Consider the following 25,616-nt stretch of genomic DNA (forward strand, 5'->3'; position numbering starts at 1 on the left):
AGCGTGGAGCTAATATTCTCCATCATACATGAACTTTGAATTTTATCAAACAATTCAAAAGTACTTGGGTACATTTCTATAATTCTTTAGCAAATAGTAAGGAAAGGTTGATTTCTATGACTAATTTTTAGGGCAAGTGTGTATTTATTGTTTTGTCTATAATACGATTGCACAATTGCTTGCATTGTCTTATTTATGAAAATCTGAGCTACATCCTCAAGGTATCTTTAGGATAATTTAGCAGCAAAGAATACGACCGAGTATCTAACAAATTAATCTTTTGGATACGTGGTGTGTGACCATTAATATAAGTGTCAGCACACACCTCCCAGTTACATAAGTTGTAGTTTGTTTGTTCCTATAATACTGAAGGCTTGTCTTGCTTTTGTTTGAAAGATTAAAGTTCTACACCTACACTGTTTTCATGACGACAGTGAAAAATCATTAACTTGGATAACCTGGCTACTTGTCTCTGGTTAGGTATTGTGCAATCTGTATAATAAAAATGTCATCCTGCACCCTCTGTCCTATAATACTAGATAACATTTCACTGAATATCCATTTCCATCATTTATGCAAGTCCAAATCCTTTCCAATGATTTCGGCAAAAACTCAGGTAGGAGTGATATCTAACATCTCCCTGGGCCTGGCTCTGCAATGCATTGATCCAGCAACAGTGTTCCATGATTTAAAAATAAGCAAAACCATTATTTATACATGTATGAATTCTTAAATGTATAATAGACTGTACTAAAGAACTTGGCATTGAAAATGTCACATTCTACATGCCACAGCCAAGAATTAATTATTATTGTTCTGCAATATCCTTTTTGCTACTCTATTCCCTTACTTACTTTCATTTATTTCTACATGAATTTAATTTGAAATGAATCAAACTAAACAGAAAAATAAAATGAAAATAAATCGAATAAACTTTCCAGTTATAGTAATATCAGAGCTAAATTTACCAGACTAGCCATGATGCAGACAACAACTATAAACCTTGGAGAAAGTACAAAAACCTCTAACTGTTCAAAAGTATTGATGAGTAAACAAAAGCAGGTAGAAACTGAAGCAGATTCAGCTCTTCAAAGAAGGCATGCACACTAGGTGAGGATTTACTTTAATTGACTTTTCCTAGAGGACATTCTCAAATCTGATGGAAAGGTAGGGGGATAATGGAACATAAATAAAAATCAAAACTACTCTTAAATCAAGCTATCAGAGGATGGAGTACATGGCTGTTAAGTATCTACACATTAAGAAGGGAAGGAAAATTGAAAGGAGAGATATACAACTTGGAGATTCCCAGTATCTGCATATAAGCTATCCTCAAATCTTCTGTGGACTACTGAACTTCACAGGAGAAGAGGAGACTCCAAGATTCCCTGTAAAATATAATAGCTGAATTGCTTAAAAACTGAGGAGAGATTTTTGCTGCTGCCCATCATAATGAAAACAGAGTTTGATATTGTAGTCCTATCAAGTAAGGGAGATTTATTAACACTTTTGGTTTTCTACAGAATTACCTTAAAACAAAACACCAAAAAACAAAACAAACAAACAAACAAACAAAAAAAAACCAGAGCATAACATGAAAGCCTCAAAGTTTAACAAAGAGTAATTTAACCCCCTGTTAAAAGACAAATCAATACGCTTCCCAGCCTGAGATCTCTACAATGTGCAAACCACAATGTTCAGTGTCCAATTAAAGAAAATTACTAAACAGATTAAGAAGCAGAAAAATGTGATACATTGTCAAAAAAGAAAGAAAAAAAAACACTTAAAAAAATAGGACAAGGGATGACGCACATGGTAGGATGAAGAGATAACCAACTATAATGCATTTGTTTTAGGATTGAAAGAGAAACATGAGAAACATGATCATAATTATTGAATAGATGAGTACTCAATAAAGAAATAGAAATGATAATATAGAACTAAGTGGATATTTTTAAACCAAATTGGAATACAAGAAATGAAAAATTTATATCATGTGCTTAACCTCAGGTTAGCGATGACAGAAAAGACAATGAAATTGACGAAGGCCAATTGAAGCTATCCAACCTAAAGAAGAGAAATTAAAAAATTGATAAAAAAAATAAATATAGCCTTTATGACAAGTAGAATGCTGTTAGGCAGTGTGATATATATGTAATTTGAATCCAAAAAGTAGAAGAGAAAGATAAAAATTATTTGAAGACATATTTGTTAAAATCTTTCCAAATTTGGTTAAAAATGTGAATTTATATTTTCCAGAATCTCAACAAACTGAAAGCACGATAAGTAAAAAGCCAAGTTGCTGAAAACTAAAAGTTAAAGAGTAACTCTTGAAACTAGCTATAGAAGAATGATGCATTGTATACAGGGGAGCAATGACACAGATTTCAGTGGACTTCTCATAAGAAACAATGAAGCCTAGAAAACAATGGAGCGTTATCTCTAACATGTTGAAAGAAAAAAATAAAATGAAACAAAACCTGGCAATCCCAACTCCCATATCCAACAGAAGTATTCTTCAAAAGTGGTGATAAAATGAAGTCATTTTTTTCATAAGAATGAAGCTAAAATAACTCATCACCAGCAGATCTGTGGTAAGTGAAACACTAATGAAGGTTTCTCAGGTTGAAGAGAAATAAAATCTGAAAAAATTCGGATCTTCAAGAAGGAATAAAACACATTGGAAATAGAGAAATGAGTGGTTAAATATAAAAAAGCTATCTTTCTTTCCTTAGTTTTTTAAAAGTCAACTGCTTACTTAAAGGAAAAAAAAATTAAAATTTGTTTTTTAGTATTTATAACATATAAATGTTAAATATATGAAAAATCAAACAAAAAATGGGGGCATAAATATAAGTGTTTTACACTTTCATTAAGTATGCATAAAATGTATTTTTTACAATTTAATGGAAGGTGTATAACAGTACTTCTATGAGCAGTGTGGTAATTTGTGAGTATATACCAGGGGTACCAAAAAATGTATACAAGTGGACACGTTTGTCAAGTTGTTCAAGCAGTTCACTATAATCAGAAGTGTCTGGACACTGATGGTAACCACTTTGAGCAAGTCTTGTAATTGTAGAAGTCAAACGTGAATTCTATTAATCTTTTGTTATCAGTATATATTGAGTATTACAATTTTAATAGTTTTTTTCCTTTCTTAAAATGTGTATACATATTTTTGGCACCCTCTGTATTGTAATCCTTGGAGTAAGCTTTTAACAATGCAAAGAGAGATTCTGGCTCAAGGTGGTGACACAGAAAGATCCTGAAAACACCTCCTCCCACAGATATACCTAATTTATAGCTACATATGAAGCAACTTCCTCTGGTGGAAAAAAACAACAACACTAAAAGCTATCTGAGTGACTTTCTTATACATTGGACAAACAAGAAAAACCTCACAATGAAGTAGGCAGGAGAGGCTATGACACAATCTTAACATAAACCCCCCTCCTACTGTGGTGATCCACAGTTGAGAGGGAACTAAAACCCAGAGCTGCTTGCTGAGGTGTGAAGTTTTAAATCCCACATTGGGTACCCCAACTTTTAAGACCTGCACCTGAGAGACAAGCCCCTAAAAAAACTGTGACAACCAACATGGCTTGTGTCCACAAAATGAAGAACGCTATCACAAACTGAGAAATGGCTCTGAAAGGGCTTCAGTTCTCATACTCATTTGCCCCAAGGACCAGTACAGAGACAGCTGATTGAGAGGTGCACAGACTTTAGGATAAACAAATAAGCCTCCCTTTCATAAAATGTCATCCCAAGGGACAGGCATCTAATTAACACACATCTAGGAGCCTGCAGGGGCAATCTCCAGAAACAGGGGCTGGCAGGCACCATCACTGCACCCTCTCTCTACCTCAACTCATCCAACATGTGCCATCTTTACTCTTCTCCTCTACCTCGCTACAGCTTGCCTGTATCTCCTAGAAAGGAACTTGAACACTTGTCTAGCATCCCAGTTTTTGCAAGTGCCCCATGGGGCACCTTTAGATTGCCTGACTCTGATGTTCAGTGGTATTTATACTTGAAATCCCACAGGAATGAATATAGACACACACACACACACACACACACACACACACACACACACACACACACACTGATCAAGTCCTTGAAAATATGTACTTGGTAAATTTTGTCCAGAATTTATCTATATTTTGTAACAGCAGCTGTTTTTCAGATTACTCTGACACATTGCTAGAAGTCTATTAAAAATTGTATGCATACTATTACTTTCACAATAAAACAGCAATGAAATGTTAACATGAATAGCCGTGAAGACTCACAAAAGTCCTAAGAACAATGAAATGTAAGAATGAGTTATACTTTCAAAGAAGAGCCACATGGAGAAATTATCAATGATCAATAGATGCTTTGATTTATAAACTAGATTAACAGGGTCAAACATGAAGACTGTTAGATTGAACCCAACTCTCTTAAGATTCATGACTACAGACTTCCAGAATTTATTAATTAAGAAACAAGATTCACTCCTTACTCTCTGGGAGCCTCTCTCTGAGAACAGCCTACTCATCTAACCCTTCATTCCATACTGATTCTGCCACTTCTCACAACCACCCAGTCACCACAGGTACCTTTATTCCTCCATCCACTTACAGCTACAGCACCCAAGGTTGGACTAAATCATCAACGAAGTAAGCCTCTGAGATGAAGAGAATGCTCTTTTTACTTCTATTTCTCAGGATATAAAAGTTGACATTAGAGGTGAAGTCGGGATCCAGTTTACTTTGTCAGTTGTGGTGTTTATATGTATTCCTTTTCATCAAAGAAGTGCAAATTATATTTTACTATACATGAACACATTTGTTTCTCCACAGAGAAAACCAGTTAAAGTGAGCAGGAAAAAGTTCCTCCTTAGCCATTTTATACAAATGCTGCAGAGTCATGGGAATTTGTTGATGGTAGAGTTTGAATGTGAAAGAAAGAGTCTGTCCATGCCCTGCTGGACAATAATGTGAATAAAAAGAATTCACATGCTTTCTATTGGCAAATATCAATCCTACATACAGCTACTCTCATTTAAGATGCAATCATAAGCAACAGCAGGGAAAAGTAGAGAAAATTTTGCAATATAAGAGAAATATTTCCCCTCAATATTGACAAATTGTACATTTTTGAAAGTTTTTTTTTTCTAGGAAACAATATAAGTAGAAAACATCTACTTTGCACAGGTCTAAGACAAATACAAGATGTGGCTACTGTGAAATATGTGATTAAAGATAAGATTAAAAGACAATGGATTGAGTGTCTCAGGGTACAGAAATACATGTGATTCCAAAAAAAGATACCAAAAAAAAAAAAGGTACCTAAAATGGAACATCAGAATTAAGTTCCCCAGTGGGAGGGTCCAAAAAAAAGGAGACTCCACACTGCAGAGAAGTGAATGAGTGACAAAATGAAAAAGTTTACTAAGAATCCAAGGAAAATGAAATATAAATAAGTGAAAGTGCAATAGATGATAAGTAAGGAGGGCAGGGAATGGAGACCCAACCAATGAATTGTAGGTGCTGCTGAAGAACAGGTGAGAACAAATGGAACAGAAGTAATGAGCATAAGTATAATCACAATAATAATCAACTTATTGTGAAAGAAAATTTGTGTGCAGATCTCATAATATGAGGAAAAAAAGAAACTAACCCATGCTTAGGTTTATATATAAATTGATATTCTTTAAAAAATTAAATTTAAACCACTAGTAAATTTTTAAGTAGGTACATGACAGATGATAGAGAGAGATTAAATATATAGATAGACAGATGGAAGGAAGACCCTCCATCTCACAGAAAGTACAAAGAAAATAGTTTTTTAATAAGCAAAATTATAAGGAAGTGAAAACATTAGCTAACATTTATATTCATTCATGTGTCTAACTATTTTCTAAGCACTTTATATATAATCTCAATTCTTATTAAGATTATATATAAGTACTCACAAGAACCTTGTGATGTAGGTGTATCATTCCCCTTATTGTACAGAAGTGGATTAACTGATTGCCCATCTTCACACAGCCAGGGAGTAGTGAAACAAACATTTGAAACTAAGCAAAATGTTTCCAGAAACTGCACTTATCCAATGTGGCATATCATCTAAATTATTTTTAAATATCTTAAGTGATATTTAAAACAAATTAGTCATGATTAAAAGATATTAGAACAAATACATTTTGATTACAAAGTAAACATAAAAATGGTTTTAGTTTCCTAATAATAAAAAGATTCTTAGACTGATATAGAAAATATGCAACTGTGTATTTCTAGTTTCATCAGGACTCTTGGCTTCTAGTAACAGAAATCTAACTCAATATATGAAATTTACTGACATAATTAATTGCAAAGTACAAGTAGTGTGACTGTTTTCAGATGTGATAGGATCTAGTTGTTCAAAAGAAGCCTTGGGATTCTATTCTATGGTTCTTTATCTTTCAAAGTTTTTTAGCATTGACTTCATTCACTGGAAAGCTCTATATGTTGACCAAGATGGAAACAAGCCACAATTAGATTTAAAAATTCTTAGTAATGAGTGATTCTCAGAGAAAGAAATAACTGTTTGGCCCAACTACGACTACAAATCCTTTTCTGAATTATTGTTGTAGTCACATGTGGGAATCACAGAGCCACCCCTGTGGCAGCAAAGGTGGACTCCACAACAGCCCCATGAGCAAAGGAGGAAGCTTTCACAAATGGAAGAAATGCAGAGCAAACAAAAACAGTAACAGATGTCCTCTATGAAAGTACCAAAATTATATTTAAAACATTTAAGAAAAACTATGAGCAAAATTTATAACAAAAACATAAAGATTGAAATATTAACATCAGAAAATAATTCAAATAAAAAGCACGACTGTAACAAACATCATACTAATGAAAGTGAAGTGCATAATGAAAACTTAGCATGTATAGGCCTTTATTAATTGAATAATATAACAAGAAAATATAAATAGAGAAACCTAGAAAAAAATGATAAATTGAGAGAAACAGAATTAGAATGTAAAAAGCACAGTAATCATTCGGTCAGATTAATTAGAAATATGAAGACCAGGAGGATTGTACAACATAATAAGGAAAGTATTCTTTGTTTTGAACTTCTTACCCTAACACAGGAAATGTGTTTGTATTTTAATTTTCCATAAAACATTTTCAGAAATTGGTCATAAACTGAAAAAAACAAATAAAAACAATCTCCAAATTTCCAAAACAATTTACACAGGGTAGAAATAAATATTAATAACAAATATTTACATTTTAAAAATTCAAAACACTTGGAAATTTAAAACTTCTTTTGAGTTAATTATTAGGCCAAGTAAGATAAAAAGATTACTTCTAACACCAAGTTTCTAGGGTTTGATGAGTTGAAAATAGTACTATGAATATATTAATTCCATGAACCCCATTATCTTTTAAATGAAGTGAAAACATTTTTATTCATATTTAAAATTAATGACCAATTCCATAGATAAAAATGTTAAACAATTGTTTTCAATTTAATAAAATCTACTTTAATCAACTTAATTGTGTATTTTTAAAGCCTAACTCATTTTATTCCATTATCTTGTCTTTCAATATGAAAAAAAAACCTTATTTTTTCATATTTAACTATTTCAAAAAAATTATATTGATTAGAAGGTATCACACATGATGAAAAGATCAATAAAGATTGATTAAAATGATGCATACAATGTGAATATTTTAATTGAATTTTACATTAAGGGTTAACATGAAGATGATGGGAAAAAAATTATCTAGCGTTATGTCCAACTTTAGAAAACTTAAGTTAATCTTTACTCTTAGATACTGATTCTATTTTTCTCTTAGATATCTCTAAATTCCTAAATACAATTAATTTCCCAAGTGAACCTGGCAAAACCTGTAACTACTAGAGGGCGGTAAAGTCTTGTGATATGCCCAGGAGATCGCTAGTACAATTAGCTCCTAGCTGAACCATATGGGGCAACTGTATGAGGCAACTTGCAGCTTACTTTCAGCCAAGTAGTAAAGCCTATCTGAGAAATCTATTTGATTCCAGTATCTGCTCTTTAAAACAAAACTCAATCACTTAACCCATCTCAATCAATAAACACTATTAGCAAGCTAATCATTGTAATTGGGTTACAAATCGGTTACAGTGGTATAATCCTTTTTAAGTATCAGATATGAACCCTCTTCCTATAAAGCTCTCTGCTCAAATTGTTTTAGGACGTACTTTAAAATGGCCGTTTCAAAAGTTAAATAGTTGCCTCGTTTAACGTCTCATGACATTTATTTACTATAATATCATGTATCTAGCAAACTTTTGAATACTTAATTATTCATAGTAAAGCAATACCCAAAATAGAATTTTGGTGCTCTGAGGAATATATGTAAAAATGATTTAGCTGCCTAGCAACACTCCCCCAAAAAGATGAGGAACTTTGTATAATGTTTAGCCGTTTTTAAAAAATGTTATTCCTGCTGCGCTGCATATTAGATCAGCGTGCCTTGTGAACAGGATTTTAACAGTCAGGAGATGTGACTGTGTTTAAGATTCCCTTTTCTAGTCACTAGTCCATTGTCAGCGGCAGCTACAGAGCAGCTTTATGTGCATTCAGAGACCGCCAGGAAATTAGTTCTGCATGACTGAGTCAGCACTGTAGCTCAGAGAAGGAGGACCATCCATTTCCTTAAGCAATTGTTTATTCCTTGCTGTGATAACAATATTAAATATTATAATAGCAGAGTAAGAAATAGTCCTGCCATTATAATTCATGTAAAAATCAAGCCACCCCTAAAAAAGTGACCCATCATATAGACTTTTCTCTAAGTTTAATTGTAATTTGCTGGGCTTTTGCTTTTTGTTACATTCCAACATACTTGATAGCTGTTGATAGTTTACTTCGTGTCTTCAACCCTTCTTCTAAACTATGAGAGGCAGTGAAGTAAAATATCAGTAAAATGAATTCAGGGAAAATGAACACTTAAAACTAGCAACAGCTAAAATTAAACTGATCTTTAAAATTAAGGCAAGTGTTTTTGTTTCTATGGTTTTCAAAGGAAAAAAAAAATAGCATGACATTAAGATTTTCCTATCCAGGCTGCATCCCAAAGTAAATTTACATTGTTCCAATGCCCTTCACTACGACCCCATTCCTGCCCCATGCGCCCCTCAAATATCCATCCCCAAATCACTCTTCATTTTTTGTTCTTTCTGTAGTAAGGCAATATAAAATATTCCTTTACCCAGTCCTGTAGGTTAGACACTGTTTCCGAATTAAATTCTAGGTTGCTTATCTAAATAATGCTTTTGCGTATTCTTTGAAATTGAGATGGATTATTTTTCCCATGACGACCCACTAAACATGCAGATACAAGACTGCAAATGGTCTCTTAGTTTTTTTGATACATCTCCTAATCATATAACATGATATATATAATCCCCAAATATTATACATACATATACATACACATCTTTCATTTCTGGTAAATTATCCTTGTCTGAACCCAAAGGTAAAACTCATTTAGAACTTAAGGCCTAAGAGTTTTCTAGGGGAATTTCTAGGTATTTCAAGGCAGGATTTCTATTTTATGTTCCTCATTGAACACCTTTATCCACAGGGATTTGTTTCAAGATTCCCAGTGGCTGCCTGAAACTGCAGGTAGCACTGAACTCCATATATGCTATGATTTTCCTGTCCATATATACACTTTACTGCTTCTCTTTGACATATCCATATTGCAGCATCACTACTTTTGCTCTTTGATGCTATGATTAAGTAAAATGAGGGGCACTTGAACACCAGCACTGCAATACTATGACAGTCTCTCATCACCGAGATGTGACTAAGTGACTAACAGGCAGGTAAGGTAGACAGCACTGATATGCTGGACAAAGGGGTGATTCATGTCCGGGGGAGACAGCTTGATGGCAATAGGTTTTTATGGTGTGCAATTTAAAACTTGTGAATTGTTTATTTCTGAAGTTTCCCATTTAATATTTTCAGGTGATGTTTAACTACAGGTCACTGAAACTGTGGAAAGTGAAACTGTGGATAAGGGGGACTACTGTACACACACACACACACACACACACACACACACACACACACACACACACACACACACACATACAAACATATACATTTCCTTTCATTTTAAAATTTCAATAGTATTATTAGCTCTCACTTTTTAGACATGGAAATGTCTAAATAGTCTGAAAATAGTATGACACTATATCCTATTAAATGGCTCAAAATTTTAATTCAAAAGAGTATTAAGCACTCATTCTGTGGCTCAAACTTTGCCATGGTAAATACAGAAGTGACTGATACACTTCTTACCTTGAAGCTTGTTCCTTTAACAACATAAAAGATACCATTTTCTTATCTGTCATAATTTTTGGTTGAAAATAAATGAACATGTCAAGCAAAATCAATTTGAAAAATTTTGTTATAGCATGAAGGATAAAACTTTTACATGACCATATTTTTCAAATTGATCAAATCCTATTTTATGATGAAATGACAGGGTTTCTAACTCAGGAGAATCAAGAGGTGTAATATATTTAGTCTGCCTAGTCACGAATACTATAATAGCAAAAAATGGGGAATCTGGTTTCCTATGAACTATTTGCTCTGATATATCAGGAATAAATGGTAATATGTTATATTAGCCCAAGGAAGACAGAAAAGTATTTCTATTAAATAATTTGTTTAATCTGAGATTGATAAATGACAAAGTAGCTTGAAACTATTTTGTAGCAATCACAAGACAAGTTGTAGCAAACACCAAACTAAGCAACTGGGAGAAATTAGGATGTGACAATTAAAGTCAGGCAAGGAGATCAGGGTACAATGAAAGACTACAATCAAAGACCATAGGATTTTACAACTTGTGCACTTTCTTAAGAAACTGAGTCTTAATTTGTGGTTCATGTTCTAAAACTATCTTAAAGCCATTCCCCTGAATTTATCAGAAACAAGTGAAGTTCAATTTTGAAGAGCCAAAGGGCATCACAATTCACTTAGTGAAAAAGATAAAAATTGTTCAAAAATATTAGGACTACTAGTCCACAAAAAAAAAAAAAAGATTTAGAAAAATACTTGACAAGTTGAATTACACAGGCTTGTGCTGATAATGTTAGGCTGTGTAAAAAGAAATTGTTATCATATTCCACACTTTACCTAGACTATCTGCTTGTGAATATAAAGCTGGAATGTGAAGGTAAGGAGGGAATACTTCTAATATTCTTTAACTCCTAAGACATGCACAGGGGTGATCTACAAGTATAATCATGGATGTCTTCAAAAGTTATGCAGGTTGTATTTGGTACGAGAACACTTATCTGAGGGGGTGACTGTGGCCTGAAATGTACCCTCACTCTGTTCTTGAAGGTGGGGGTCCTGGCATGAGCCCATGTTGGCCTGGAAGGAATGGGCTCCTTTTTTAAGACATATTTTTTGTTCAACTCTCTGATTGGTCAGTGGAGACACAAGCCTTTGCTCACCCATGAAAAATTTTATCTTTTCATTTGTGTTTTCTAAATCCTTCCTGCTATTATGTACTAAAGAGATGTCAGTACTTTGTACTATGATACATTTTTATGAGTTGCTGGCATCTATTGTAAGAGGAGACATCGATATGTAATTTCTGCCTTTTCATAATTTGTTGTTATTTTTTTTCTTTCACACTGAAGTTATTTTTTTTAATTTAGAGCAAAAACTGTTTAGTTAACCCAGCTCTAACACATTAATTTATACTTAAAAACAGAACTGTATTTTTCTAACAATGAAGAGTTGCTTCTATTTCATATCATTTAATAGATATTTAAATAAATGTAATACTTGATCTTGCCTTATTTTAAAGTTAATATTTCACCTTGTTAAAGAAAAAAAGAAAAAAAAAACTAGTCAAACTCTAAGAAAGAAGATTTTCATATTAGCTACAAAGTTTTATTTTCTAGGCAAGACTTACATAATTCTCAGAAAGAAATAAAAATATCAATTAATACATTCAGTACAATGGTGTGTTATTTCATATCACAGGCCAGTTGATGCACTGAATATAAGGCATCAAGCTAACTGTTCAAAATTTAAACTTTAAAATGTCTCTAAACTCATTAGAAGTTGACAATTTGTAGTCATAAGTAATTTCTATGAGGCAACTTTGTGACATGATTTGCGAACATGTATTTACTTTCTAATGACATAATCCCAATTATAAGATTTTAGAGCTCTGCCTGAGAATGTAAATGTTATAGAGAAAATAGAATGGGACTTTTATGGAGAGAAAGGAGAAATAAATGGTGCAGGTCGTCCACAGCAGGTGGGGTAGATGATTAAGAACTGGGTTTCTTAAAGAGAGAAGAGAAAATAAAAGTTAAAGAAATTAAGAACAGACAAGACATCTTCACCTACTCAAGTACCTAGATACACATACACATACACACGCACACACTACTCTTTTTCACTTGACTGTCATTTTAATTTAATTATGTTTCATCTCTGGTCATTTCTCTCACCCAACATCTATTGGAGGAAGGCTTAGCACATAATGATGATTTATAAATCTACCCTGATCCTTTATTATGCTTGTTCAAGTCTCTCACACAAGCACTACCTATACTTATAGACTCCCTCCTGTGTCTCCAGGAGCAAGGCCAGTTAATAGGAAGACCTTTCGTTTGGTGTTACTTCCTGATTCCTACCACAGTCATCCAGTCTTCCAATGCCTTCCTTCAGAGGATGGGATCAGGAAGTTCACAAAGATGGTTCATGGAATCCATGAAAATTCACAGTGACTAAACTAGTGTGTGCTAAGACCTCCCGAAAACTTACTGTTTGTTGCCCAGAACCATTCCTGTGGCTATTTGAGTTGCAATATTACACAATGCAGCACACAGTACCTAGTAACATCATCTATATTTTACAGCTTAATTTACAAAAAGGAAAACACATAACATCTTGGAAGGACACACATAATTATAACAAATAAGAAAGTGATCACAATATTGAAGTTGTGAAAAAAAGAGGCCCTTTGATTTCTAACTCCAAAAATGAAAATAGAAGGTATATTGATAATAGTATGCTTATTTATAAAAGGAATAACTAAATAGATAACTGTCATTTGAGGTATGTTGAACATGTATGGAAGTGCCATTCAATTTGGTCAAGTAGGTCAATTCTAAAATTGAACCCACAAATTTCTATCTCTGGGATTATGATTTAGATAGATCCTCTACATAATGGGGTGTTTCAGATATTTACTTGATTTATATTTGTAAAGATCTGTTATTTCAAATTGGAGATTTGGCTTTATAGATCTATAACAGAAGTAGAGGCCAATGAAATAATAATAAAAATAAAGACTTGGAATCGGTCTCCAAGTGAATACTGTTGTTAAAGGTTTTAGTAGCCATCTCCATCTTGACAAACCATAACTCATATAATGCATTCATATTTTCTAGAACAGTATTGTAAGTGACCCAGTTATTTTTTTTCCTCCTTTAGGTTTTCCAAATGTCTAATATGAAAACTTTTTTTCTTTCCCCAGCAGAATCTTGATACTGCATCTGGAAATTCCTCTGAGTGTTCATCCATTATCTGAATGAACTGTGGAAAGAATTCCTTGTTTTGTCTTTGGTACGTGCGCTAATGGGCATGTGATAGACTCATAACCCTTGAAGGTAATGGTGTGAAACTGCTCCAAGACAGGCTAGAAAAACATAGGTCCCATTTCAGCTCTGATCTCTTGATGGTTACACTTTTTCTATTAGAGAGCTAAGCAGTCCCTCAAAGAATATTTCTTAGTTTTCAAGCTAAATAAGAATTTTGAAATACTATATTAAAAAAATAACTTTCTAACCAAATAAATACTTCATATGCAAAACTACTCAGATCTAAGTATTGGGTTGTCATGATCAAATGAGAGTTTTATTCCAATCCTAAAGCTTTCAGATAATGATTATAATAGCAATACCTTACCTAACACAAAAAGAAAACTCTAAGCACTATGCAATGTTATTTATCCATATTTCAGTGTCCCCCAAACAAGTCAGCAAGGTTGGTGTCTATATTTTTTCTTTATTTTAGATATATATATATATATATATATATAAAATTAGTATCTTGCTCCAGATTAAGTCAGAGTATATGCTCCATCTTCATGAAATATTTTTGAATTGAATAACGACTTTATATCACATTTTTGCCTTCATTATCATTTTATTCCACTTGAAGCAAGTCTGATCATTAGCATGGATTGATTCCTTATAAAATAATAAATGGCCATTTTTAAATTACACCATTCTTTGATTTATGAGTGTTTGAATCATTTTTCCTTTGTGAGAGGTTAGCTGAAGAGAACTTAATAAGGCGAACTCCACAGTGCCTGTTTTCTGCACATCCAGGGAAAAACTGATTTCTTTCTCACCCTAGCAATTATAATTTAATGCTTCATTTGCAAGTTATTGTATCCAATAACTGCTATATTTCTGCTTGTTTTCAAACAGCCACATTTTGTTTTTTAATTATTTGTTTTTCTAAGAGTTATGCAGGGATTTATAATATCTGTGCTCTACTATTTCACTCTCTCATGAAGTAGGAACATGCTGTCTCTATCAAAAGCTGCCAACTAGCAGAAGAACACAATATACAGTATTTCTTCGTGAGCCAGAAAGATTCCAAGTGAGTGGAGATATGATAGTCCATTTCTATTTTCACAAAACTACTCTCATTTATCCTTATAACAATAACCTTTGCAGAGTTAAAAATATAAAGGCAGTGAAAAATGATTGGAATAAATGATAAAAGAGATGACTGATTTTTTTTTTAATAAAGCCTTTTGATGAAACAATCTTGTACTGTGACATAAACAGAAAGGAAGAAAGAATTAAAAATGGGACAGGGCAGTGAATACGTTTACAAAAGAATGCGTAAAACAGAAAGATAAAGACTCTGGCAAGTGGATAAATTATTAGCAGGATCATTCACATCACTTCCCTAGCCCTACATCAAGATCAAAACAAAGGAGAAAAAAGTCATGAGAGGTTGTTGGTGGACCTCAGGAATCTTTGTATGGATCCTATATATTTCAGCTGTTAATTACAGGTATGTAAAGAGAATAAGCAAATAAAATACTTGTGTCAGACATATTTTGGGAGTCATTATATAATAAGTTGTTACTAGGCATAATGGTTAAAGAGGAATGTTTTTTGAGTGAGACAAATATGGGTTTTTATCTTGGAAATACTATCTCTTAAATTACTAAAGCCTCTGAACCTCGTTTTCTTATCCTTAAATGGAGACAATATTTACCTTGTGCATGATTTTGTGGATTGAAAAAATAAATTGAAAATGCCAAGGAAATTATAGCACAAGGGAATAATGAAGAGCAAAGTGAGCATCCTTTGCCATCTTGTTCCCTGCGGCATAGCCAATCCAGCCTTTTTTCAATATTTCCATCTCTTGCTAGCATCTCCTATAATAAGACATCAACTCTGACTCACTCTGCCCTCTCATGTTGACTTCATGGGCAGCTACTACCTGTGGACATGCACAAAATAAAAGCAGGGTGGGGAGAAGTGTTAAAAGAAGTCTATCTGATAGGCTTAAGTCATGTATAGCTATTAGGAATCTGGGGAGATCTACTAACATGACTAAGAATAAAATGTAATGATGATGCAAGCGGGTGATCAGGTGGCGTGCAGTGATGTCAAACAAGAGTTTGAGAAATTGCTCAGTGGTCCTCTTGGTAAAAAGGTGAAGAGTAGCAGTAGACATAAAGGAGAACAGGAAGAATGGCCACAAGTAGTCTGGGATTATAGAAACAAAGTCAGGACTGAGTGTTTTATTTTTATTGTTAAAATATGTCACAACACTGCCATTACAAAATCATGTAATACTACTCCCTCCAAAAATGGATATTGTCTCCAGTGAAGACTTATTAGAAAAGTATATGGTGGTGGACAAACATCCATCATGGCTCCCAGGCCAAAAACTGAAATATATGCATGAATGAACTATTTCTACACTGAATACAAGGTCATATCTATAGTTACCAGACACTAGAGCATTAAAAAAGGCAGATACAAAAAAACGGATACAGAAGACTTACTTTTAAATCATAATTTTATGAGGGAAAGTAGTCAAAACAGGAATTCTTTAAATTCTTTAAATCATTTTAAAACTACAGCGATTATTTGTGAGGGGAATGACCCAGCATTCCTATATTTAATATAAAGATTAATTTTCATCTCAGCAACACCACATAGGGAAATCTTTATCCTGCTCTATTTAGCCTGTGCAAAATTGTGAAGTAAACACTTTCCTCTCAAATTTTTACTCTTCACCTTCATCTGAGTAATCCTTCTTTTTACTTCCTACCAAAGTTTGGTCTTATGATCAATAAATTACTAAAAACCACCTAAAATGTAGCTTTAAGTAACTTTGATTTAAGTAACAGAGATCAGACGCTGTTTTAGGTCAAGTTTGTAGAAGAGCCTGACTCGGAGATTCTTACACCTGTGATTTTTTTAAGGGCGTGTTCTCAGAAGCCTGTGGGAGCATGGATGAAAGTAGAGCTGCATTGGCAAAGGAGAGAAGTGAAGTAAGGATGCGGATTCAGGGCAAATCTAGCCTCATCCTCATGCCATGTGGAACTCTAGAGCATACATTCATTACAGCTTCTGTCTCCTGTGAGGCAAGGGCCTTTGTAGTCCCAGTCAGTCATTTTCTGGCCTCTTAATGAGTAAGGCCACTCCAAAAACCAAAAGGCGCACTCCAGGGTTGGGTGCAGAAAATTGAGCCCTTACAAAGCCTGCAATTGCTGTTAAAAGCGACCCCCAGGAATCTGGGTGAGACACCAATACATCAGTACAGCTGTTATCAAAATAATCTTCATCAAGAAATTCTTATTCAAATCTCCAGAAAATTAAAGTGAAATAATTTTTGAGTGGCTTAAAAAGAGGAGGGCCTGGGGAAGGGAGAAAAAGCATCTTTCCAGGATCCCTAGTCATTTTTCCAGGTTCTAACCCTGATTTCTCAATAATATGACTTAACAGTGTTTGCAAAACTTTTAGTGGTCCAAACAAGGAGAAAGGATTTAGTCTACAGGCTTTCTGATCTGTGTGGCCCTTTTATATGTGGAATATTTTTTAGATTTATGCATATATAGACATTATATCTTATAATACAAATGTTACTTATGAATCTTCTAATGATCCTGAGAAATAAGAGGCATGAGTATTTGTTATGATTTTATAAATAGGCAAACCAAGACCTGGAAAAGCCATATACTATGCTATTCACACAACTCTTAAATGGTACTTCTAAAACTTGAACCCAGATTTTTAACTCATAATTCAGTGTTTTCCCCACATTGCTACAACCTCCATTTCAAAGAAGGTTTCAATTTCGCAAGCTATGGTTTTTTTGAAAAATCTGTTGTCTAAAAGTGTCAAGTAATACTTTGAGATACTTCCAAGTAATACTTTGAGATAACTCTAGTGAAATAAATAGGCAAAATATCTAGAATCAAGTGAACAATGTTCAAAATCTACATTTATCACTTATTATCCATATGACCATAGATAATTCACATGGAGCTTTAGTTTTTTTCCATGGAAAAAATTACAGGTAGAAATACCTTTGCCTTAAGTTTGAATGGGCTATATTTGTAAAAGATAACACATTTGCATATTGTAAAATACTATAAGGTATTATTATTATCAACATCATATGGAAAAGACCCTGTAATCTGTTGTCAGGCACAGTTATTTCCAGGTGCCCATCACACTAAACCTTTAGATTATCAATTATTCAGATTTTAAGACTCAAAGATGATAGGACTCCAGACTTAGGTTTGTGATCACACAATATCTTGTTTATACTACTAATGACAACAAAACTCCACTTTTCTTTCACAGCCTGAAGCTTAATGCCACTTTGATGCCAGACACCCCAATGAGGCCCAAAGCATGTGCTGAATTTCTTGATGAATTTTACTCCCTTTTTTTGAGGTAAGTGTTGCTGCCTAGGTAGCAGCACTAGTTTTGTGGTGCCATTTAACTATTTTTCTGAAGAAAATCTTCAAATTCTACTGTTTTAGTTTCCCTGTGATCTCAATTAAAATTGCAAATAAAATTCATAACCACAGTTTTTGGTTATAAAACATGGATACCTACAAGATTTGTTTTCAAAAGTAAAAAGAATAAATTCTGAAGTTTTAAAATGAATAACACTGTTGTCGGAAAGTGGGCCCTTCTCGGCGCAAAGTCCACGTCCTTGGCAACTTGGGCAAAGAATTGAGCAAGATACCGGAGTAAAAGTAGTTTATTAGAATAGAAATTATTTCATGGAGTTTGGAGCACATGGAGCGGGCCACGTGCAAAGGTGAGGCTCAAAACGCTAGAAAAGGAAGGAAGGGGTCAAAGGGGAAGAAGTGGTCCAAAGAGCAAGATTTACCAGGACTTGGAGTTTTTATCCCTTTTTATCTAGAATGGGCTGTCCCCTCTGGGCGTGTGACCCCTTGATTGGAAGTTTTGGGTGGAGAGGGGAGGTCATTGGGTGGTCACATCCTATGGGGTGTGCAGAAATGCAGAGACCCAATGCCTGCCTCTAACTGCCTGCCTATTTTTCCCCTTGAGAGACGTGATCCCATAAAATCTCTATGGGAAGCTGAGGGACAGGAGGTCTTTTCTTCTGTATCTGCTTCCTGCTAGGCAGGGGCATAGCGCTGTCCCTGCCTATTGGGGGATTCACGGAACTCTCACCCTAGCTGATCTCAGATGAGAGGAAGAGATCTCAAGCTCCGCCTGGAAGTTCGAACAGGCTTCTTTGGTTGTGACTATCAATCTTGTTGGGATATCCTCTGTATCCCCAAGGTCCCTGAATGAGAAAAAATAGATTTTAATTAATAAATCTGTTAGCACTCATGAAGCCTGTGGCCTTTGTCACTCAGGTGGCGTCAATTTTCTGGGTCCAGAATGGGTTTGGCATTTAGTTTACTGGCCTGGAGGAAATTAGGAAGTCACAGGCTTTCAAGTAGTTATCTGAAGCAAGGGAAAGAGACTGCTATTGTTTAGGATTCAGAAACTGATTTACAAAGCAATTAAGTGGAGGCAGGGGTGTGGGGGTGGTCTTTAGTCTAGGATTCACAAACTGGTTAGAAAAGTAGTCAAAGCCAGAAGCTAAGGAACTAAAGAATTAGGGAGGAGACTTCATTTCTATACTTAACATTTCTATAAGAAAGAACACTTAAAAGTTTCTCAGTGGTGGGGGTGCTTCTCAGTTGGCAGTAACAACACTACCATCTTTATAATACATGCCTATTATAAATGATCTTTCCTTTATGATAATGAGTTAGAGATTCCAAAAACTAGATGAGATAACGCAACATTTTCCCCTTTTGATCTCTCCATCAGAAGTTCTGGAGATTAGTGAGTAGTTATTCCAGCATTCTGAGCTGTGCTAATCATTACCCCGAGCCATTATTGAGTGTAAAGCTTCTTGAGTGTGTTAAAGCATTCAAAATAACAAAAATACGCTGACAAATTATCACACTCATAAGATATTTGAATTCAAACAATATTCTATTACAAAGCAGTCTAAAACAACTATATCTCATATTATTTTATCAAAGTAAAATGTATATTTTGGCTTAAGGAAAATAACAAAAAGACAGTCAAATAACTGAATATAATATAGTTGAAGAAATACAGTAGTAGAAGAAAATATTTTCCTCCCACATACCATCATATAGCAGTTGGCACTTGAAATATGCACACTTTCCCTCTTGTTTCCTATTTGTCTAAACAGGACCCAGCACTGAGTGGCTGTGACAATAATGCAAATGGTTCATGATATCCTTAGTGCCTGCCATCTCAAATTTAATGGCTGATGCTTCAAACTGCAGTACAACACATAACTAGAAAGAAAGAGAAAGAAAATTTTCAATAAGATCAAATAATCATTTTGTACAACATTATAGTTGCTTAAATTCCCATTGGAGTAATGCCAAATATTGCAGCAAGAAGACTGATTTTGTGGAAAATAAGGATTCTACAATAAATTTAAAATGTTTAAAGGTTGATACTTTGTGTTCTTAAAAAAAATGGCTCTTCTAAATCAAGCATTTTTCTTTGACGTAAATATAATCTTCAAAATAAACAAACTCATATATCTAGGATGGGAAACACTGGTTTTACCAACTCTAACGCTCAGAATTTAGCCTTTTTCTGCCTTCTTCATCCATGCTTGAGAGGAAGGATTTAAGAGAGAAATTATATTCATTTTTTAAATCCTAAAGACAACACAAAGATATCCGGGTGTTCTTAGAATCTCCTTTTCTGATATTGGCCTTTCAGACCTCCGTGCTGATCCTAGCTTGAAGGAAGAATAGTATTGCTCACACAGCCTAAACCAAGTCCTTTGATTTAGTTTGAAATCAGCAAGCACAAAACAATAGGAATTCTATATGAAATTAAGCTTATACTGGTATAGTAGTATATTTCTGAAAGTATTATGTCACACCATGAGATAGAAAAATAGTACATTAGGTCAAGCAGAGGATTTTTATCTGTATCCAATTATTTTCATCATAGGCTTTTATCTATAGTCACAGAATTGGATAATTATTCTTTTTGTTTTTCTAACGTGTTACGGTCACATGAATGAGTATATTTCAGCCTTGCTAAACTTCAAATTGACTCTTAATAAGGACAGTATATTGGAACGAAAATGATGTAGTTGTTTCTATCACCAAAGCATGCTTTAAACCTATAAAATTCCTGATGGACATTGCTAATTGGTTTGAAGTTCTAAAGTGAGTATCGTTATATATTTTTATTATTTCCATAATCAGTAGGAAAAATGTTTCAAATGAGGTAACAACTATTAACTCCTCCAGTTGCCTGGAATAAAATAACAAAAACATTAATTCTTCTAAATTAAAAGCTAAATGAACCTAAGTATAATAGCACCTAAAGTAGAGTACCTAGACAGGAAGAGACAAGCTGCTTGGTACTCTATAATAAGCATCTCAATTATTTTCTCTGTGTCCAAGAATGTTATTAATAACATTCCTCCATCATAGTCTTTTTTAATCAGTGGTCATTTGATGAAAAAAAGAAAATTCTCGTATCTATCAGTGGGTAGTGTATATTCATGGAGGTAGTCTGCCTTTCTTAAGTAGTGATAATACTCTTCATTCAAATAGCACATGGGAATGAAAAAATATCTCCCCTATGGGGTGCTCACTATGGAGGTACCACTCCTCACTGATCAGGCTTCTTTTTGAGAAAATGCACTTTTGTATCAGCCACAAACCCATGCTTCATCTTTCTATGGGAGACCAATTCAAAACCCACCCTTAGTAACTGTATCTCAATTGACTTCTGGACAGCACATGCTCCAGCATGTAAATTTTAGAGATTTCTGTTCTATGTGTGGGATATTTAGTTATTAAAAAGAAATAAGATTATAAATATTTTGACAGATTGTGGATTGGTTTACAATTCTACTAAGTAGAATCACTCTGAATTCTATTTTTTAATCCCTCATATTTAAGATTCCATTCTGTTTATAACAGCTATCAGATAATCAGCAATTCACAGTCATTTAATTTAAGGATTGTGCTTATGCCACATTTTGTTATTAAAAGATCTAAGGAGCTATGTCTTATTTGATGATTCCAGATTAATCATTAATGTTCAATGTAAGCCACACAGTTAGTATGGGGTGGGGTTGGGGGGGGTGTTATTTTCCCATGTTTCTTATTTTATTTATTTTCAACTACCCTGCACTCTTCTTCAACCTCTCTGCATGGGCAGCCATTTAATCTTATATCTCCATGTGGTTTTTCAAAATGTATATTGTGGTTTTGTGTGCTTGTATTTTTAATCTCATAAAGCCTACTGTGTTGTATAGCTAATTCTCTCTCACAGCTCTTTCACTAAGCACTGTTTTTAACATTTGCCTGTGTTGCCATGTGGATGTCAGATCAGTTGCTTCTAACTGCAGAACAATATGGAAAGCATCAAGCGTGTTTTGCATGTTCACTCCCTTCAAATGGAAATCCAAAATGCTTCAAACTGTTTCCTCCCAGATAATGTGCTGCAAGGAATATACATGTACATAATCCCCTATGGATCTGTATGAATATTACTCTGGGACTTATATTAAGGAAGGTTATTGATGACTGAGCAATTGCACACTTTTCTCAAGAATAACTGTACCAACTAGGATCCCACCCAGAGGACCTGAGCATTCCCAAAACCCATGCAGCCACCGATGCTTTCCACTTTCCGTTAGGCTCAGTGGTATAGTGAAATCACAAGGTTGTTTTAATTTGCATTTCTATGATATCAATAAGTTTGAAATCCCTTCTTATACTAGTGGGATTTGGTGTTAGTTTTCCGATCATTGTTTTTTTTTTTTGTAATCATTTGCTCATTCTCTATGTTGGGTGATTTCTTTATTTTCGGAAAGGAATTACTTGTATATTCAAGATCTACAACATAATGTTAGTTATGACGTCTTGTCCCATTCTGTCTCTGTGGTCTTTTTTACTGCACAAAAACACTGAATTGGCTGAACATACAAAAACAAATAAATAAATAAAGAATGTGGATTATTAGAAATAGCATGCCTATATATGAAAATAACTCTATTAAAGATATGTTATTAAGAGCTAATCAGTTCACATACCCACCAACTTTCATTTTATTTTTACCTGTGTACCTAGGAAAGGAGCACTGACTACAGACATGACTGTTGAAAGTGGCAAAACAGCCTAAGTAATTTTAGAAGAAACTATTTCAAGGGTTAAATTGAGTTTAAAAAATAGATTTTGAAATGGTGAGAAAGTTAAATACCTGGTCATGTAGTTTTCTCCGTTATTATATGTGTTTTCTATTTAACTCAGGAGGAATGTTAAGACAGCTTAATAAGCACAAGATTCCCTTTAGGAATGAAGCATTTCTTTAGAATAGTTGTGTCCGCATTTTATGTCTTTAAAATTCTAATTTCAAACTAAATGTTAACTTAATAATTGCTAATCTCCAATCACCACATTAGGCTTGTATGCCAGCTATTTTGAGATGCTTTGTATGATTTTACTCTTATTTCTTTATATTGGGGACTTGTTTTTTTATTAACCAGGGAAAATGCCAATTAAGCAAATTTCTAATATTTGTAGTTTTGCTTTTCAGTTTTGTGTAAGCACAAGTACCCAGTCGCTCTCTTGCGCACGCGCACGCGCTCTGGTGCATGGTGTTTTTTTGTTTGTATGTTTTTATAACCTTTAAATCATCCTCCTGCTTTTCTGTGAAATGAACAAAGAGGCATACTTTATATTAATCTCTGGCTTTTTACAAGCCCAAAGACACAGCGACCAGTGTAGGTGAAAAAGCTCTCATTGGGAGTTCAGTGTGACTAAGACATGACTCCTACTAAATTGCCCGGGTTAGTTGGTTGATAAAACCTGTAAGAGGTTATCTCCTCTGCCATCACAGCTGTACGTGTGTTACTTTTTTTGTAACACTAAGTGTTTCATCAAAGATAGTGGCCTTCAAGGTAAAGGAGGACTTGCTTGTTGGTCAAGAGACCAACCGCAGCTGCAATTCTCTGATAGATTTTGTAAGCAAACTTAAGGAAAAAATGTCTGTGCCAGCAATCAGATAAAATCAACTGAACCAAATAACTTGCTGTAGTAGTTTCCCGTTGCTGCTTTAACAATGACCATAAACTTGGCAGATTAGACAGCACAAATTTATTATCTTGCAGTTCTGGAGGTCAGAAGTCTGACATGGGTCTCACCAAGCTATTTAAAAAGCTAAAATCAAGGCATAACCGAGGCTACATCAGAGCTGCATTCCTTTACAGGGACTCTGGATAGGTAATGTTTCCTTACCTTTTCCAGCATCTAGAGGCTGCCTGCATCCCTTGGTTTGTGGTTTTCTGCCCTCCATCCTCAAATGTACAAAGATGAATGGAGTCCTTCTCACATCACATCACTCAGACCTCTTCCATAGTCACACCGCTTCTGACTTTTCTGCAACCTTCATCCACTCTTTAAGTATCCTTCTGATTCATTGTGAGCACCTGATAATTCAGCTAATCATCCCATCTCAAGGTCAGCTATGAGCCTCCTTAATTCCATTTGGAACCCTTAATTCCATTTTGACATGTGACCTAATGTATTCCTGGGGTCTGGGGATTAAGACATGGGCATCTTTGGGTGTCATTATTCTGCCTCTCATACTTGTTATATATCTGAGTCTGATACGTATTTCACCAAGTGTATTGCACCTGCTAGAAAATACTGTTGATCCTCGTCAATATTCAGTTCCTTTATTTACTTATTCATTAATTCAGCAAATTTGATTTCAGTCTGTTAAGTGGTGAGTACCTGATATGCAATACAAAGCAAAATAAACATACTCTTTTCCCATCCTCTTGAATCTGTTGCCTATAACAATTGTATGCTGAAACAAAATTTAAAAAAAAAAATTATATGCATGATTGATTGTTGACTGATTATTTTTTCTGGTTTGTATCTTAATTTTAAAGAATTCCTGACATGAAATTTGTAGTTGATAAATACTATTTAAATAGCAAAATCTTTTAAAATATACTATGGCGTCCATTTAACTGAGGATGCAGAATACAAATAATACGTTTTTCCTCTATATGTCAAACAAAAAAAATCTAAAGATACTGTTGAGGGGAACCCAGACAAAGAGACAGGACACCAAGGCATGGGAAGCAACATTTATTGATGCTGGCACTGGCTCAGCGGATTCAAATCCAGAGGCTGAGCCCCGGACCTGGGTGGGACTCAGAGCTATAAACCTTGAAGTTTCCAGGTTGGCAGCTAAGATTTATTATTAGAACATGTGACCATTGTGCCAGTTCCCGACTGGCTCCTGGGTGAGGTAGGAATTTGGAAATATTAAACACAGAAGTCTTGCTGACCATACAGTCCAGGAATATCTTTGTCTGAAGCCTGCGTGAAATCCTTAGTGACCACATGGTCTGGAAAGGCCTTTGTCTAGGGCCCACTGCCACGTTACCTTATAGATTATATAAGTGGATACTATATTTTGCTAGAAAAGCTACATCCTCTGGAGCTTTTTAAAATGTGTTTTTGATTCTTGAGATTTAGCACTTCTCTTAATAAATTGAAATTAAACTGTAAAATTTAGTACTTGGAGACTACACGTAGTCTTGTTCTGAGGTTTAAAGGTAGTGTCCAAATTTATTCAACTATGATTTTCCACAGTGATCTTTTTTCCACATAACAATACAAATAAATGACAAATTCTGTCAGTGAAGCTTCTAAACTAAGAATTTATTGTAATATGTATAAGCTATTGAAATAGGTAGAGAGGGGAAGAAGATAAATATAAAAAAAATAAATTAAATTGCTTCAAAATGAAAGGCTATATTATCAGGCAGCTATTGTATTTATAATGACAAAATCTCAATGGCATACAAATACCTATTTCTCATACATATGAGGATCTATTTTAAACTATGATTCCAGATGAGATGGATCTTCACTGCCTATTCATTCATGTTCTGCTTACTATGTTTTCATTCAGAGGCCTGGGATGAA

General features: G+C 34.3%; 1 long non-coding RNA gene across 1 annotated transcript; it reads right to left on the reverse strand.

Annotated features, from left to right (window-relative positions):
- Window positions 1-18,726: 18,726 nt before the first annotated feature.
- Window positions 18,727-24,079, reverse strand: LOC109374139 (uncharacterized). The gene is made up of 3 exons (XR_002122345.1): window positions 23,910-24,079; window positions 19,751-19,925; window positions 18,727-18,886 (listed from the first exon to the last, which is right to left on the reverse strand). It is a non-coding gene; the product is annotated as an uncharacterized LOC109374139 (long non-coding RNA).
- Window positions 24,080-25,616: the final 1,537 nt, after the last annotated feature.

This window comes from Hipposideros armiger, unplaced genomic scaffold (genome assembly GCF_001890085.2).
Source record: "Hipposideros armiger isolate ML-2016 unplaced genomic scaffold, ASM189008v1 scaffold_795, whole genome shotgun sequence".
In the NCBI taxonomy this organism is placed as follows: domain Eukaryota; kingdom Metazoa; phylum Chordata; class Mammalia; order Chiroptera; family Hipposideridae; genus Hipposideros; species Hipposideros armiger.